Raw genomic sequence first — 14,173 nt, 5'->3', positions numbered from 1 at the left:
AAACATTTAAATCTCTTGATCTGCTCTGCAGTTATTGGGGATGTTTGTCCCCAAGGGGGCACCATACATACACCTCTGTTTTAACTGTTGTAGTATAAAGATCATCAGTAGGAAATGTATGTACTGTATGCACATCAAGTAGCTACAGAAGCGTTTTGTTTGTTTTTTTTTACAGTGAGGGTGTATTGTAGTGGATCTTTTACTGTGTTTTAAGCACGCTGTAAAAATGTCACAAGGCTCCACTCAGATGCTCAAGCCAGGTTTTATCAGGCACATCTCAAGTGCTTCTCAGTCATCAGTGTGTGCAAGCTGCCATGATGACAATGTACTGTAAGCACAGTTGTTCTCGCTGCCACCCGCTTTCTTTTCTTTTGCCTCCCTATTATTCTCTTTCAGACACACAGACAGCTGTTCATATGCTTCAGCAGGCCCGCTAGCCTTCAGCGGCAGCAGCAGAAAGTACTTAGTGGTCTAAAAGAGGGAGCAGCGGGCTTTGTTATAATCCCTGTTTGGGCTACAACAGACTCCTAAATAAACTGCTGCAATGGGACACCACTGTTTACCAGCAGAGAGAGGACTGTATTCAAAGTGTAGCAGCGTTGTCTCTGGAGTTATTCAGCTGTGATGAGCCAAAACAGAGAGCACACTGGCTGGTGTGCTGCAGTGACGGAAGTAAGGCGGAAGGGGGAATATTTTAGTGCTACAAGTAGGGAAAAAGGGTAATTATAAGTTAATGAAAAAAACCTCTATTGCCATCAGGGGTCAGGACAGGGGATCAATTGTGAAAGATATGTTGTGATAGATAGGCTGGTATATTGTTTAAAAGATGTTCTTCGCAGTCTCCATTGGAGGCGTGGGTGTGGGCAGCAGTGGCGCAGCGGTATAGCAGGGTTGTCCCGTAACCGGAAGGTTGGTGGTTCGATCCCAACTCCTCCCTAGTCACTGGTGTGTGTCCTTGGGCAAGACACTTTACCTGCATAGCCTCCAGTGTACTCACTGGTGTATGGCGCTCTTTGCTGGGCTGCCTTGAGCAATTTCCCCATTGTGGGACTAATAAAGGTTTCAATTATTATTATTATTATTATTAACAAAATAATATGCTGATAAAATAACATGTGACATAAATAAGGCACATTGTTTACATTTTAATTATTCTATTCCTTCTCCTAGCATCTATACTAACTAATGTATCATGAGAAGTAGTAGCAGAAACACACCGATATATGTGTTAAATATACAAATATACTTTAAAATGTTCCTGGTTAGTGTAGGATGTTAAAGTCACCCTCTTTTATTACAAAACATAACTGTATAAATATGATAGTTGTGATAACTGATACACCAAGCCCACAAGTTTGGCTTCTTGTTGGCTCGCATACACAACAACCATGTGCACACACCAAAAGTTTAGGCTGAAACACACACACACACACACACCGACCTTGAGGGTGTTAGCGGTGTTGACGTTTGTTTGGACGGTGCTTCAATTCCTCAGACTGCTGCGAGGTCACATGGCTTGACATCAAAGAAAAGAATTTCTTCCTGGGCGACACTGAGAGCTCCGGTGTTTATTCTAAAACTCTGACCGTCTCGCAGTCTTTGTTTGTCTGTCTTTGGCAGCGGCTGTCTTCATCCCTCGCCCGCCTGATCACCTGCGTGCGTCTCTTTGCGACTTTCCATCTCCGTCTGAGTCACTCTCTTTTCTTTTGTAGCTTCTTTTCTGAAATCACTGCATGCCTTCACTGTGCAGAATATTTATCATGTATCTGTTGCCATGTACATTATGTCATCAGCCCACTGACTCTTAATGTGGAGTGGCAGGATCTGGCTGTTTGTTCTGTGCTTTTCACTTGAATGCCATTCAGTTGAACTTGGTGATTGCTCCACTTCTCCCCATTTTCAACAAAAACTGTTTTGTTTAGCAACATTTCTTTATTCTACAGCCAGCTGAAGTCTTGTTGGGGAACACATAGTTGGCCTTTGTGGTTTGGAGTGTTTTCCACCTGTCTCTTATAACTCATTGTGTTCATCTTCACACTACAAGTCTGATCAGGATGAAGTGATTTGTGTTTAGCTTTCTGGCTACAGTTCATCTGTATTAGTAATAAAAAACAGAGAGAGATGAGAAGCAGAACAATAGGCCATGTGAACTAGGTAACCTGTGCAGCATACACTATAAACAATGGGTGACAAAATCTGTGTTGGTGTCCTCGCCAAAGAAACTGAAGTAAAATTCTTTATGTGAGATCTGCATTCAGTAGACTGATTGTCTTGTCGTGGTGTTGGAAGCACCAAGCTGTGCCTTCACTGTAGAGTAGTCCGTGTGCATGGTTAGCTGTGAGGCTTCCCCCCAGGGATGTGTTTTGTTTTGATGTCCTCCACTGCAGCCAGATGAATGGCTGCATGGAGAGCTGAGGGGGAGGAGGGGACCCTTGGACATGTTAAAGGACACCTGTGGGGCTTTGTGGGGCCTCCCCATGATGGACGGGGTTCCGCTTCAGGTGGCAGTAATTTCTCTAAGCCATGGGGAGGGGCAGTGGGGTCGGATTTTGTGTGTGTGTATGTGTGTGTCTGTGTCACAAACTTGTCTTTATAGTTGCTGTGAGTGTTGTGGGGTTTTTTTTTGTGTGTGAGATAGGTTTTGTGTGTACACAGGCCTATCTCTCTAACAGTAATTGCTGCTAATACCACTGGGAACACCACACAGATCGTGACAGTGTCTCACCCACAACTAATGATTATGTAAATATGATAACCATCTGTAGTCATGATCGTGTGTGTGTGTGTGTGAGTGTGTGTGGGTGTCCTAACTAATATACTTTTATCTCTTATCATATGGAGATCAGCTGTTAAACAAATGTGGCATTGTTGAAGGCCGGGTTAAAGCCAACTGTGTCCATGCATGCTTGTGTGTGTTTGTGTATGTGAAGTTGTGCTTTACTAGTTCAGGGCCTTGTCTGTTCCCTGCACCTGATACTGAGCTGGATCACCCGGTATTTCAGATGAGAGGACGGGAGCTTGTTATTAAATGTCACAGGCCGATCTTCTAGAATAACCAATAATGTTACCACATCTACCCACACACACACACACACACACACACACAGACACAGACACAGATAGAGAGCTAGTTTATGTATGAGGGGAAAAAGAATGAGTAAGACAAACACGGTGGAGAGAACTGAAAAACACCTACACTGTCATACGTCCACATTAATCCGAAATGCACAGGAATGCCAACCCTGTTTGCAGCAGTCATATAGATCAGAGGTTTAGTATAGATAACGTGTGCCTACATTCTTGAAGACCTACACACCCAAATATATGCTATATAAGTACGAATGTAATTCGTACAGTGTCATTTATTTGCAGTGTGCCTAAACACACACACACACACATTCTGTACTCTTCAGGGAGTAATCAAAAGATTAAGTTAGAGTGAATGCCCTGCTGTTGTTGAAACCTTAACAGAATTTAACTGATGGTCTCCTGCCTCCTATCCCTTGACATTGATTATCTAGGGCTGCATGTAAGAGTATGTATGACATACTAATAAAACCACTGCTGAAAAAGATTACATTATTTTTTATTAAAATGATAGCAAAAAATGTGGATAATTTTGACATTATGCTTAAATTTAAGGTATAGGGTTAGTATATAGTCATAAGCTTATCCGATCTTAATGAGTCAGTATCAGTCATCAAATTGTGGAACTGTGGTTTACACAGCCAACAGACCCAACAGAGTGCTGTTTGAGTCAGTGATACAGAGAGGGAGGAGGATGTGTATGATGTGTGGATATCTGTTAATGTAATGCTGTACGCCCCATATGAATTGACATCATGTGGAGTCAATAACAAGATTTGATTTAATATAACAATGTGGAGGAATGTCCTCAAAACTCTAAACAGTAATGCCTGATGCTAAGACTAATGCACATGTTCATATCTTCTACACATACACACACACAATTACATTAAATGGCATGTTGCCATCTTTTTTTGCACATTAATGCTTCCAGTCAAGGGGAAATTTAATTTCTATAAACAGACATAGACAGTCAGTGTTTTCTGTAATTACTCAGCCACAATACACTATGGCACAGCAGCATGAGCTGACATTGTATGTTAAAAGCAACAAAGTGGACTTTAGTGAGAATAACATTAACTCTGGATGGAGCTATGTTTGGATGCACTGTCCCACAATTTAAACTGTTTAAGCTTGGGTGACAAAATCTGTGTTGGTGTCCTCATGAGCACCCCCGTCAGTGACTGACAGGCCCAAGTCATTCACAAATGATATTTAATGCTCCATCATATACAGATGCTCACTCACACACACACAGTTGTCTGGGCCCTTGCTCAGACTCTTTCTCCCTGTTTAGTCTTCGTTTCCTTGGACAAGAGCTTCTTTGGGTTCTTTGCTATCTCTGCTGTAACGTCCACTCAGAGGATAACAAGCTGCAGAGCTCAATCCTACATATAGTTAGATGCCAGCTAACTCCACCTTCAAGTAGCATAAGCATGACATATGCAGTAATACAGGTTGTGTGTAGCTTTACATGGTGCAGGCACTGTAGACCTGCAGGTTGTGGAGGAGTGACTATTCACACTGGTATAAGTTAATATGCCATCACAATGGTTTTGTAAGCATTATTTCAGGGGTCAAAGACTACGTAGTAGTGTCATGTTAAAGAGACTGAAAGTCCTATAAGTGATTGCTGGTGTCTTATTACCCTCTTTTAATTAAGCTAATCCAGAGAACAGCTCAGTGTTATTTATATGCACATAGCATAAAGAGCTGTCCGTCATTCGTTGAACAGATGGGTGATTGATGTTCCTGCCGCTGTCATTTGTGTCTACGCAGGATTCCTTATTTTCATTTAATGTCCAAGACATGATTGATAATGAAGAAAAGGAGTTACATAGCTCTTATTAAATGGCTATGTTGAGGGTAATTATTCCAACAATATCAAGTTAGCCTTTGTACAGTTATGGCTGCTGTCACCTGCTCTCTGGTGATCAGATGTATTTTTACAGAGCTTCACCATGGGTTTTATGAATGCTGGCCTTCAGAAAAGTATGAGAGGACTTCATGCAGATATATGTACAAAGTTTTCTCAAAATGAATCCTTTCACCCTGAGCCATGGCCTTATACATCACCCCCATTGAAACATAATTCTTTGATTAACTTCAATGATATCAGTGATATTTATGTTACCTGCACTCACGGGCTGTTTTATTTTTGTAAATCCCATTTGTCTCGCAGAAAATATCTCTGTACACACAAACACGCAATGCAACCCCCAACACACATGCACACACACACACACACACACACGTGTAAAGGCATGTTTCTATGTGTCAGAGCCGTTAGTTTGGAGTGCAGAGGTCATCCTGAGGGGTCAGAGTGTCAGTTTTATGTTTCAACCACAGAAGAGGTCCTCTGTTACCCTGAATGGACACTGTGAATGGTGTCTTCCAGGAGAGAAGGAGAGAGAGATGGAGAGAGATGGTGGGAGGCAGGAGAGAAAAAGAAGACCAGAGACATGAAGAAAAGTGGAAGGATTTGGGGGGAAAGGGGCGAGAAGAGGATAGGAGCGCTCATGTTTTCACATAGCACTATGATAGAGATCTTAATGACGTGCTGGGTTAACAGAGGGTGTAATGTGCTGTGTGTCAAAGTGTTGTAGTATTTTGTCTTCATACATTAATTTACACAGTTTTGTTTGCAGTGCGTGCGTGTGGATAGTTGTGCTGCATCGGTGTGAATGTATGCATGAATGAATGCATGTTTTGTGTGTTAGGTATGTCTGCTTTTCTCTGAACATAAAGGATCCATGGTGGTCATATGAGAACCTGCAGTGAACTTAAGGATCCCCGGATAGTAGATGCTCTATATTTGGGAGCTGGACCGAGGCTACTGACCCTTACACTGACCCCACACCTGCCCAGTGTGTGTGTGTGTGTGTGTGTGTGTATGCCTGTGAACATGGTTAAGGCTGGATAGAGTGGGAACATGCAAATGAGTGTGTGCGTGCGTGTTCTGGCCTTTTCCTTTCTGCAACCATTTATGTAACATTGTATTTCCCACAAATTTTAACCCCTCACATTACCATGTTTTTTATATTCAGGTACTTAAGCCACAAACTTTATTATACTTAACAGAAAAGGATCAAAAGCATCAGGATTTTTCCGTACCACACATTTAATTTTGCCACTAACCAACGGGCACTCGACCTCACACTCGGTCTCCGTACACACACACTCTCGTGCACACTCATGTACGCTCATCCTCTCTAATATACACAAGCGTACGCACACACTCACTGCCCAGTTTCTTAAAGACATGCCACTCTTGGTTGCATTAAGGTATATCGATGGCCAAAGTGCAAAACCTCCTGCCTTAAACATATACTTTCTTGGGAGAAATGTGTTATTTTTTTGCAGAATGCTGTATGTTAAGTATACCTAATATATAAAACACTATTTTTTGGACTATATCACTAATATGTATTAATACACACCAACAAGGTATTGGTTCATTAGGAAAATGGGAAATATTTGCATGTGCAGGCCACCCGTCACCACCTTGACTAACCGATTTTCTGGGCATGATTGACCTTTAGCTACTGAGGTGACATAAATTGCTGTAGGATCTGACTAAAGGAGCTTTTTAATCACTGTAATACTTCTACAAGTGTAGTTCGACTCCTGCTAAAGTTAGAAAAGGTAAACCTTTGTAGCTTTTGTGTGTGTGCATGTCTGCGTGAGCCACGACTGTCAGCAAATGCGTGACCAGTCTCTTAGTTCTTGTTCCGTATTTAGGTCTCAGGGTTCAAGGGTCGCGGGGGTCGAGAGGCGGTATGAATGACTGCCTGTTATAAGGTGGCGAACAAAAGAATGTGTGTGTGTGTGCGTGCATATATTTAAGCGAGAGGAACAGGAAACAAAGATTGACTGAATGACAGAAGGAGAGAGTCAAACACCATCGTGACAGATGGAAATACAAACAGGAAACAGGAACAAACAGGCAGAGGGAAGCCAACACGTTTTAATGTTTGTCTACCTTTCAAGTCACTTTTTATCATATTTTGTCCATGTTTTGTAAATTACAAATGAGTTGTATGTAACTCTCAAGTGCCACAAGATGAACACACACCAAGTGTGACAGTGCTACCTTGTGACTTGATATTTCATGAACATAAAAATTTGGCTTGAAAATGATCCAGCCAGAACTTATAACTTTATAAACCAGGTTTAACCTCCTGACCTTGTGTTCTAGCTATAATTTTTTAAGCTAATTGACGTACCGTTCATGCTATATTGAGCTGTATGTGGTCATATGCTTTGTATTTATTCTCCTTTCTCAGAATTTTGAAACTAAATAAGTTAAAGAACACAAGTTGTGGTGATTTCCCGCGCACCACTGTCTCTGACCGCCTTTGTTTCTCTTCTCAGAGTTAAAATGGTTATTTTCCTCTGTATCCTTTCTTTTTACTTTCCCTCCTTCCTCTTCCTTTCCTGTCTCCTGGCCGATTTACCCCCCTCCCATCGTCTGTTTTTCTCCCTCATTTTATGACTCCCCCCTTTTTTTCCCTGCTAATTGCCACCCTGTTGTAGCATCCCGGGAGCCGGGAGCTCATTAATTGGTGAAGAGGAGACAGGTGGCGCCACTATGTTGTGATGCTTCTTGTTAGTGGTGTGTCAGTTTATTGTGTTAATGTTGTGTTTGAGTGCACATTTGTTTGCATGTGCTTGTCCGTGTTTGTGTGTGCATTAATATCTTTGTATGCTTCTGTGTGTGTGTGTGCGTGCATGTGCGATTCATATGTGACACTGTGTGTGTGTGTGGTACCCCTGCTTGTTAGCGGCACTGAGCCCCTTCTCACTGTAATCTCTTTGTTTATGCAGTGCGAAAAGGGCCTGGCGGGGGCATGAACTCCCCACGCTCTTATCCCACTGCGCCACTCACCCCTAGTAGACCCTCATGCCCCACCACCACCCTTCCGACACCGGGTTTGCTCCCATCACCCGACCCCCCCACCCCCCCAAATCAGACTCAACCCCAGCCCAACTCTGTCCTCCCTCTGTGTGTGCGCCGTCGTCCCTCCTTCCTGTCCGACTTTGTTAACATCCAAATCACAAGCTGTACATTCTACAACAGTTCGGCTTACTAAACTGTAGGACACCACGTTCCTCTGTTACCAACGGAGTTTGCCAAGTCATGCAATGTAAATACATTATAATCACTAAGCAGTAAAAGTTTTTATGTGGCATTTTTACTCCAACTGCATTTTTTTGTATTTACAGAATTCAGCAGCTAGCCTTTGCTACATCCACAGTAATACAATCTCCATCCAGACAACTGTAGATCAACTGTAGACTATGATGACCAGTCACTCAAAATTGCAGTACCCTTAATTATGCATATCTTTAAGTATTAAAATAAGAAAACATATTTGTTCAGATGTCGTCCTCCTGTGTCCAAACTGCCTTTTTTGACTACTGCCCTGCATGTAAAGCTGTAGCACAATGAACAATCTGACTGTCAGGTCAAAATAATGTGATCTGGGACTAAACACAAACATTTATTTTAAAAAGTAACCTAAAAAAACATACTATATTATGGTGTGATGTGGTACTGCTCAACACTGGTCACAATGAATCCTCCTCCCTTCTTTAAAGTGTTTGTTTATGGTGACAGCACTGCTTCATAAAAATTGGGGGAATTAATTTGTGCTATAAATTCCCATTTATTATTAAGATGTATTATTCTAACATCGAAACAAGATGCACTCCTCTCCTCAGCTTTTGTCTTTTCATCCCTTCCTCCATGTGTTTTCATCAAATCACATCATTCTTCTCTCCCTTCTCTCTGGCCCTCACCTCTGACCTCTCCCCTTCAGCCCGCCTTTGAAGTCTTCAGTAAAACACTTTTTTTCAGTCTGGCAGTATGTATCTAATTGTTTGGTAAAGTCTATGAGAAAGAGCAATTACAAAGCACTAGTGTGTTGCCTAACAGATGGTATTATCAGTTGGTCAAATGGTGGCCTTTTGGCAGGTCTGGAGGATCCGGGTGTCATGGGCAGTGATGTGTGAATGGGTTTGTGTGCGAGTTCATATTCGTATGTCTGGACTGGTGTACGTGCCTTTGTATCAGTGTGTGTCCATGCGTTCATGCAGGTGTAGAGGTCACAGGCGGTTTGTGGGTCAGCTCCATGCCCCTGGTGTTACCTTGTTCTGTTTGGCCCTAAACAGCCGCTGTAATGGGCTCTTCTCTTCTCTTCTCTTCTCTTCTCTTCTCTTCTCTTCTCTTCTCTTCTCTTCTCTTCTCTTCTCTTCTCTTCTCTTCTCTTCTCTTCTCTTCTCTTCTCTTCTCTTCTCTTCTCTTCTCTTCTCTTCTCTTCTCTTCTCTTCTCTTCTCTTCTCTTCTCTTCTCTTCTCAAAACATATTTTTGCTACCTTGTTATCTGAATTTATTACATTACTAAACAAAACCTAAAGGAATTTGAAATAATGTGAAAGAGACATTGTGTTTGGGAGGTGTGAGTATATGTGGCAGTGAAAGAGACTAAAAGGTTTTATTAGGCGTCACTATTCTTGGCTGGATGAACAGTTGTCATTGGCCACAAACACATGTAGCACTTTTATTAGCTTCCACTCCAGGCTAAACCGAGTTAGTGTTAAATGGTTAATTTGAATTACCAAAGTCCCATGTTCGTAAATGCGAGCATCACTGAAAGTGTTGCTAAAGATATATCTGGAGCAAACAAGTTAAAGAGATTTATTTATTATTTGCCACACTCTAAATAAAGTCTCCATGTGTTTGATAACTAATCGTTCAGGCTGTCGCAGCAAACTGTCACGGTGACAACACAACAACAACAGCACTGCAATTATTTCGCCTCATGACAGGCATGTGCCTCCTTCCTTTGCAGCCGATTGAACTCCTGATGAACTTTTTGATTGCGTTCAGTTCAGAAATATTACAGCATATGTCTTCATTGCGATGCAGTTTGACAGTGACAGGCTTTAAGTTCATTATAGTTAATGTTTTAGGTTTGTATTTGCATCGGAATAAATGTTGAATAAAGGAAACAGTAAACACAAAAAGTGCTGAAAGCAAAAACTGGGACGCAGAAGCGAAAAGATTCAAGCAGAACCTTCAAATACTGAAACAAAGCTTTCTCTCAAGTCTTCAGCACAAGTTAAACCACAGAGGACACAGCTAAGGATTGGAAGCCATCATGGTTTGGCTGTTACCGGGCAGAAACACAGCGGCTGGTCGCTGCTGTGAGGCGGCACTGTAGAGATGGTACAGTGCAGCTTCATGCTTGGGAGATCCTTTGTGTGACAGATGGATAGACAGGCAGGGGCCGGTCAGTGTAGGGGACAAAAAAAATGTTAGTGGGTGGCTGCAGATTGTGACTGTGAGTTTTTGGTAAGCTGTTGCATTTATGAATCAGAAAAGTAGGCAAGGAAAGCTCCCACAGAGCAGGTGGGACTTCACACTCTCTCCCACTCAGGAAGGAGCTCTTCTGTTTTCTACCTCACCAAGACATTTTTAACATTCCACCCTGTTGGTTAGTTAAGTTCCTCCAACCCTCATCGGTGTTCTTCACAAGGGGGAGGGGGGGGGGGTTCTTTTCAAAAGCCACACATCTCTTAAACTGACTGCTTTTGTCAACTCATAATTCATTTATGACACCACAAGTAAATCTGAACCTTTAATTTGTGGTTTTATTTCGCCCTCTGTGTGCCTCAGAGCAAAGTAACCAGATATTCATCCCACTGAAATCCTATAGAAAACACTGGATTTGCCAGACGGCTTGAGGGAAAACTCCGTCCTTCATTCTGACAGCAGACTGATGCTGTTATTAATAATAATGACATCATGATTACAGAGGCTGATTTCTGATGCTCGTTCTCTGCTTTCTTGTACCTCGCCCTGACCACGCCTATCCATGTCAATGACTTTATGGTGGCTGTAAAGTGATACAGTGAGTGGTTTCACAATGACAATAACAAGCTGTAAAAGCCATTCCTGCTCTATCATTAGGCTTTTATTAAGTTTAAATGGCTCAACACCTACCTCTGTGTGTGTGTGTGTGTGTGTGAGAGAGAGAATTATGTCACTAATGTTGTGGGGACGTAAACTTGTTTACGCACTCAAAAAAACTTAAACGAGGTTTAGTTTAGTTGAGTCGTTGCCCTTCGCAGCCTTTCCCATTGACATCAGAAGCCAGATGTTGGTGGGTCTGGGTGGGTTTTTCTGTTTTTGCTTTTGGTTCATCCTGCCTTCTCATATTTGTGAAACAGGATTATGTTGCAGTGGTGCAGAAGGATTTTTCTCCTGAGGTTAAAGGTCAATCAAGAACAAATCAGTGTTGAGGTCAGAGGTGGGCCCGGCAGACTCCTCCTCTGTCACCGCTTCATCATCGTGCTTTTCTTCACTCCATGTGCTATCCCTTGTTTCTTCACGTCTCTCGCTGATTGCGTGTCTTATGGATGAATTGTAGGATATGGGTGTGTTTGGGAGAAGTGGGGCAGTGTTGGTGTCTACGACTTGGTGTGAAAAGGTTTAACACGAGCATTTATCTGCAGATCTTTTACTCCTTCCTTAATCCTCACCTTTCGGTTTTTGTTTTACACATTCCTTGGAGACCCGTTTTTCCACACACTCCCTATCTGCCTCCATCCATAAATCTGTAACACCTACTGCTTCAAGCTCCATCTCTATTGCTATTTTCATTTTCTTCTGTTCAAAACAGTTGTAGTTTATTTAAACAAAATGCATTCTAGAGAGCTTCAACACAAAAACAACAGCCAAATACCGTCCACACGTCTCTGTCCCACTCAGGCAGAGAAGTTAGGAGTACAAATGCAGTGTAGGAAGATGAACTATTCCTGTAACTATTACACACAACTCACCCACATCTACGACTCCACTCCTATACACATTGTCCCTCTCTCTCCACGGAGCATTCAAGCAGAAAGGATTGCTATGTAAATGCACCAGTGAATAGGAGTGAATGGACAGGCTTAAAGCAGATTATGTTAAACTGCTTGTTAGTTTAAAGACATGCTGAAGTGAATGGAGAGGGATTAGCACATGTGCTGCTGTGCCACAGAGGTGTTTCTCTAAAATGGACTTAATCCCCTGTCTGTTAGTCAGTTCACACATCAAATAAAAGGATAAATGCTTCTAAAAGTGAGCCAGGAAAAGGTAAGATGGTCTTTAAATCCTCTGGAACAGATGGAAATCCCAAAGCAGAGACCATGTATTTGAATAACAAATATCTATATGTGAAGCCACAAGGGTATTTTTGGATTGTAGAGCCCATTTAGGCAAACCAAAGTGGAGCCGATGGTAACATTATCAGCAGCCACTAAACACCAATCTTATGTTCAGTTGGTTTGTTCAAAGATTAGTGCTGGGTGCCAGTCCATCCATGTATTTAAAATCTAAAATCTAATCTAAAATCTAAAAAAATGTTTTTTAAAATAAAAAGTTAAAGTGTCTGCCATCTTATTTGTATCTAATTTCAGAGATCATGTGTTTATGTCTTCTGTGACATTCAGCCTTGATGACACTGAAAGCTGCTGACATGTAAAGTTATGTTATGACAGACAAAAAATAAGGAGTGTAACAGGAGCTTAAAGAGCATTAAACACAAGAAACAGAAGCAGCCAGAAAACAACAGATCAAATATCTCAGCAACTTTATTTCTGACCTAAAGAGGAATTTGTTTTTTTTATGCCACTGGCATCCTTTGTAGTTTCCATCAATCTTTCCTTTTGGCACTACTCTCCATCACTTCTCCCTCAAAGGTCACTATCCTCCATTTATTATCTCAATTCTTCAAAAATCTTTCTTTCGAATTTCTTCAGAGAGCCATTATTCTTCATTGATGTCTCCTTTTGTTTTTCATGTCAGCAGCCTTTTCTTTTTTCTTTCTTTTGGTGTTACTGCTCATCCTTCGTTTGTGACGGCCTCAGCCATTCATCATAGACCCAGCATGAGGGTGACACTAGTGTAGAGTAGCTAGTGTGTGTGTGTGTGTGTGTGTGTGTCATGGGGCTCCAGACTACAATACCTTAAAGTAACTGTTTTTAAAGGGGTCGTTCCTCGATCTGCATATGATATCCTGTCCTCAAGGAAATCACCATAGACATTCATTGCTCACTAACACACACTCTCGCTCACATACACACACATAGCTTCACAGCTATTAGGGATTGGGGGCAAATGCTGTCACAGTTTTTAAAAGGCTTCCCGTGGTTAGACATGCTTGAAATGACATTCTGGTTCACTGGAGGAGGGGAGTGGGAAAAGGAGAGGACGAGAGAAAGACAGAAGTTGGAGGGGCTGGCGGGGGTTTGTGAGTCAGAACAAAAATGTAATAAAATGATAAAGACGATTTATGTGTGTGATATTAACAAGCCCAACAATTCCTCCAATGGCCACTTGAAAAAAAACCCTGAAAGTCAAAATTCTCATCCTTAAATGAGCTTGTTTTTACTTTGCTTAATGCTTTGCATAATGCTTTGCAATCTGTAGCTGATTTTCCCATTCACCTTTAGCCCATGTTCCTCATAAAAGGTCACCAGAATAGGCAGAAAATTCCCAAAATTACATGATTTCTTTAAGGGAAAACATCATGTTTTGGGTTAAAAACAGATCATTTCACAATTTTAAACACAAGTTACAAAGCAAACTTCTCCCATCTGCAACAAGCTTCTCTGTCTTTTTCTTGGCTGCCATGGTGACAAATGCTGCCGCTACTCCTGTTGAGCTTGAATGTGAAAGTGGTTCCAAAGAGACTGGGAGGTGAATAGACAGAATAAGCTGGGGCAGGACTGTTTATTTATGATTTTTTTTTTCCTCTCATAGAGGAGCGAGAGAGCCAGGCAGCCTATTGTTTGTCATTAATGACCAACATGAACAAGTGTGAGAAAGAAAAGAAGCACACAGAACAGCGGCAGCTACAAACAAGACAGATTAACATGACAACAAAAACTGTTTGCCCCGTCTATTTAACCTCACAACTTCAAAGATGAGATATTTCTGTTGGAGCAAAAGAAAATGTGCTTATATTCTGCTGTTTTAGGTTTGTAATTTTATTTATTTATATTTTTTTTTGCTGAAGAACAGTGCTCTCAGCACACA

At 41.7% G+C, this 14,173-nt stretch overlaps 1 protein-coding gene across 2 annotated transcripts in view; it reads left to right on the top strand.

Annotated features, from left to right (window-relative positions):
- The window catches only part of bmpr1ba (bone morphogenetic protein receptor, type IBa), a 50,798-nt gene that overhangs the window by 17,245 nt on the left and 19,380 nt on the right, over nt 1-14,173 (top strand). The gene's annotated exons all lie outside the window — the stretch shown is intronic.

The sequence above is a fragment of the Parambassis ranga genome, chromosome 9, assembly GCF_900634625.1.
Source record: "Parambassis ranga chromosome 9, fParRan2.1, whole genome shotgun sequence".
NCBI classification, from domain to species: Eukaryota; Metazoa; Chordata; class Actinopteri; family Ambassidae; genus Parambassis; species Parambassis ranga.
Note: the sequence above shows the minus strand (reverse complement) of the source record. Positions and strands in the feature narration are given on the sequence as shown.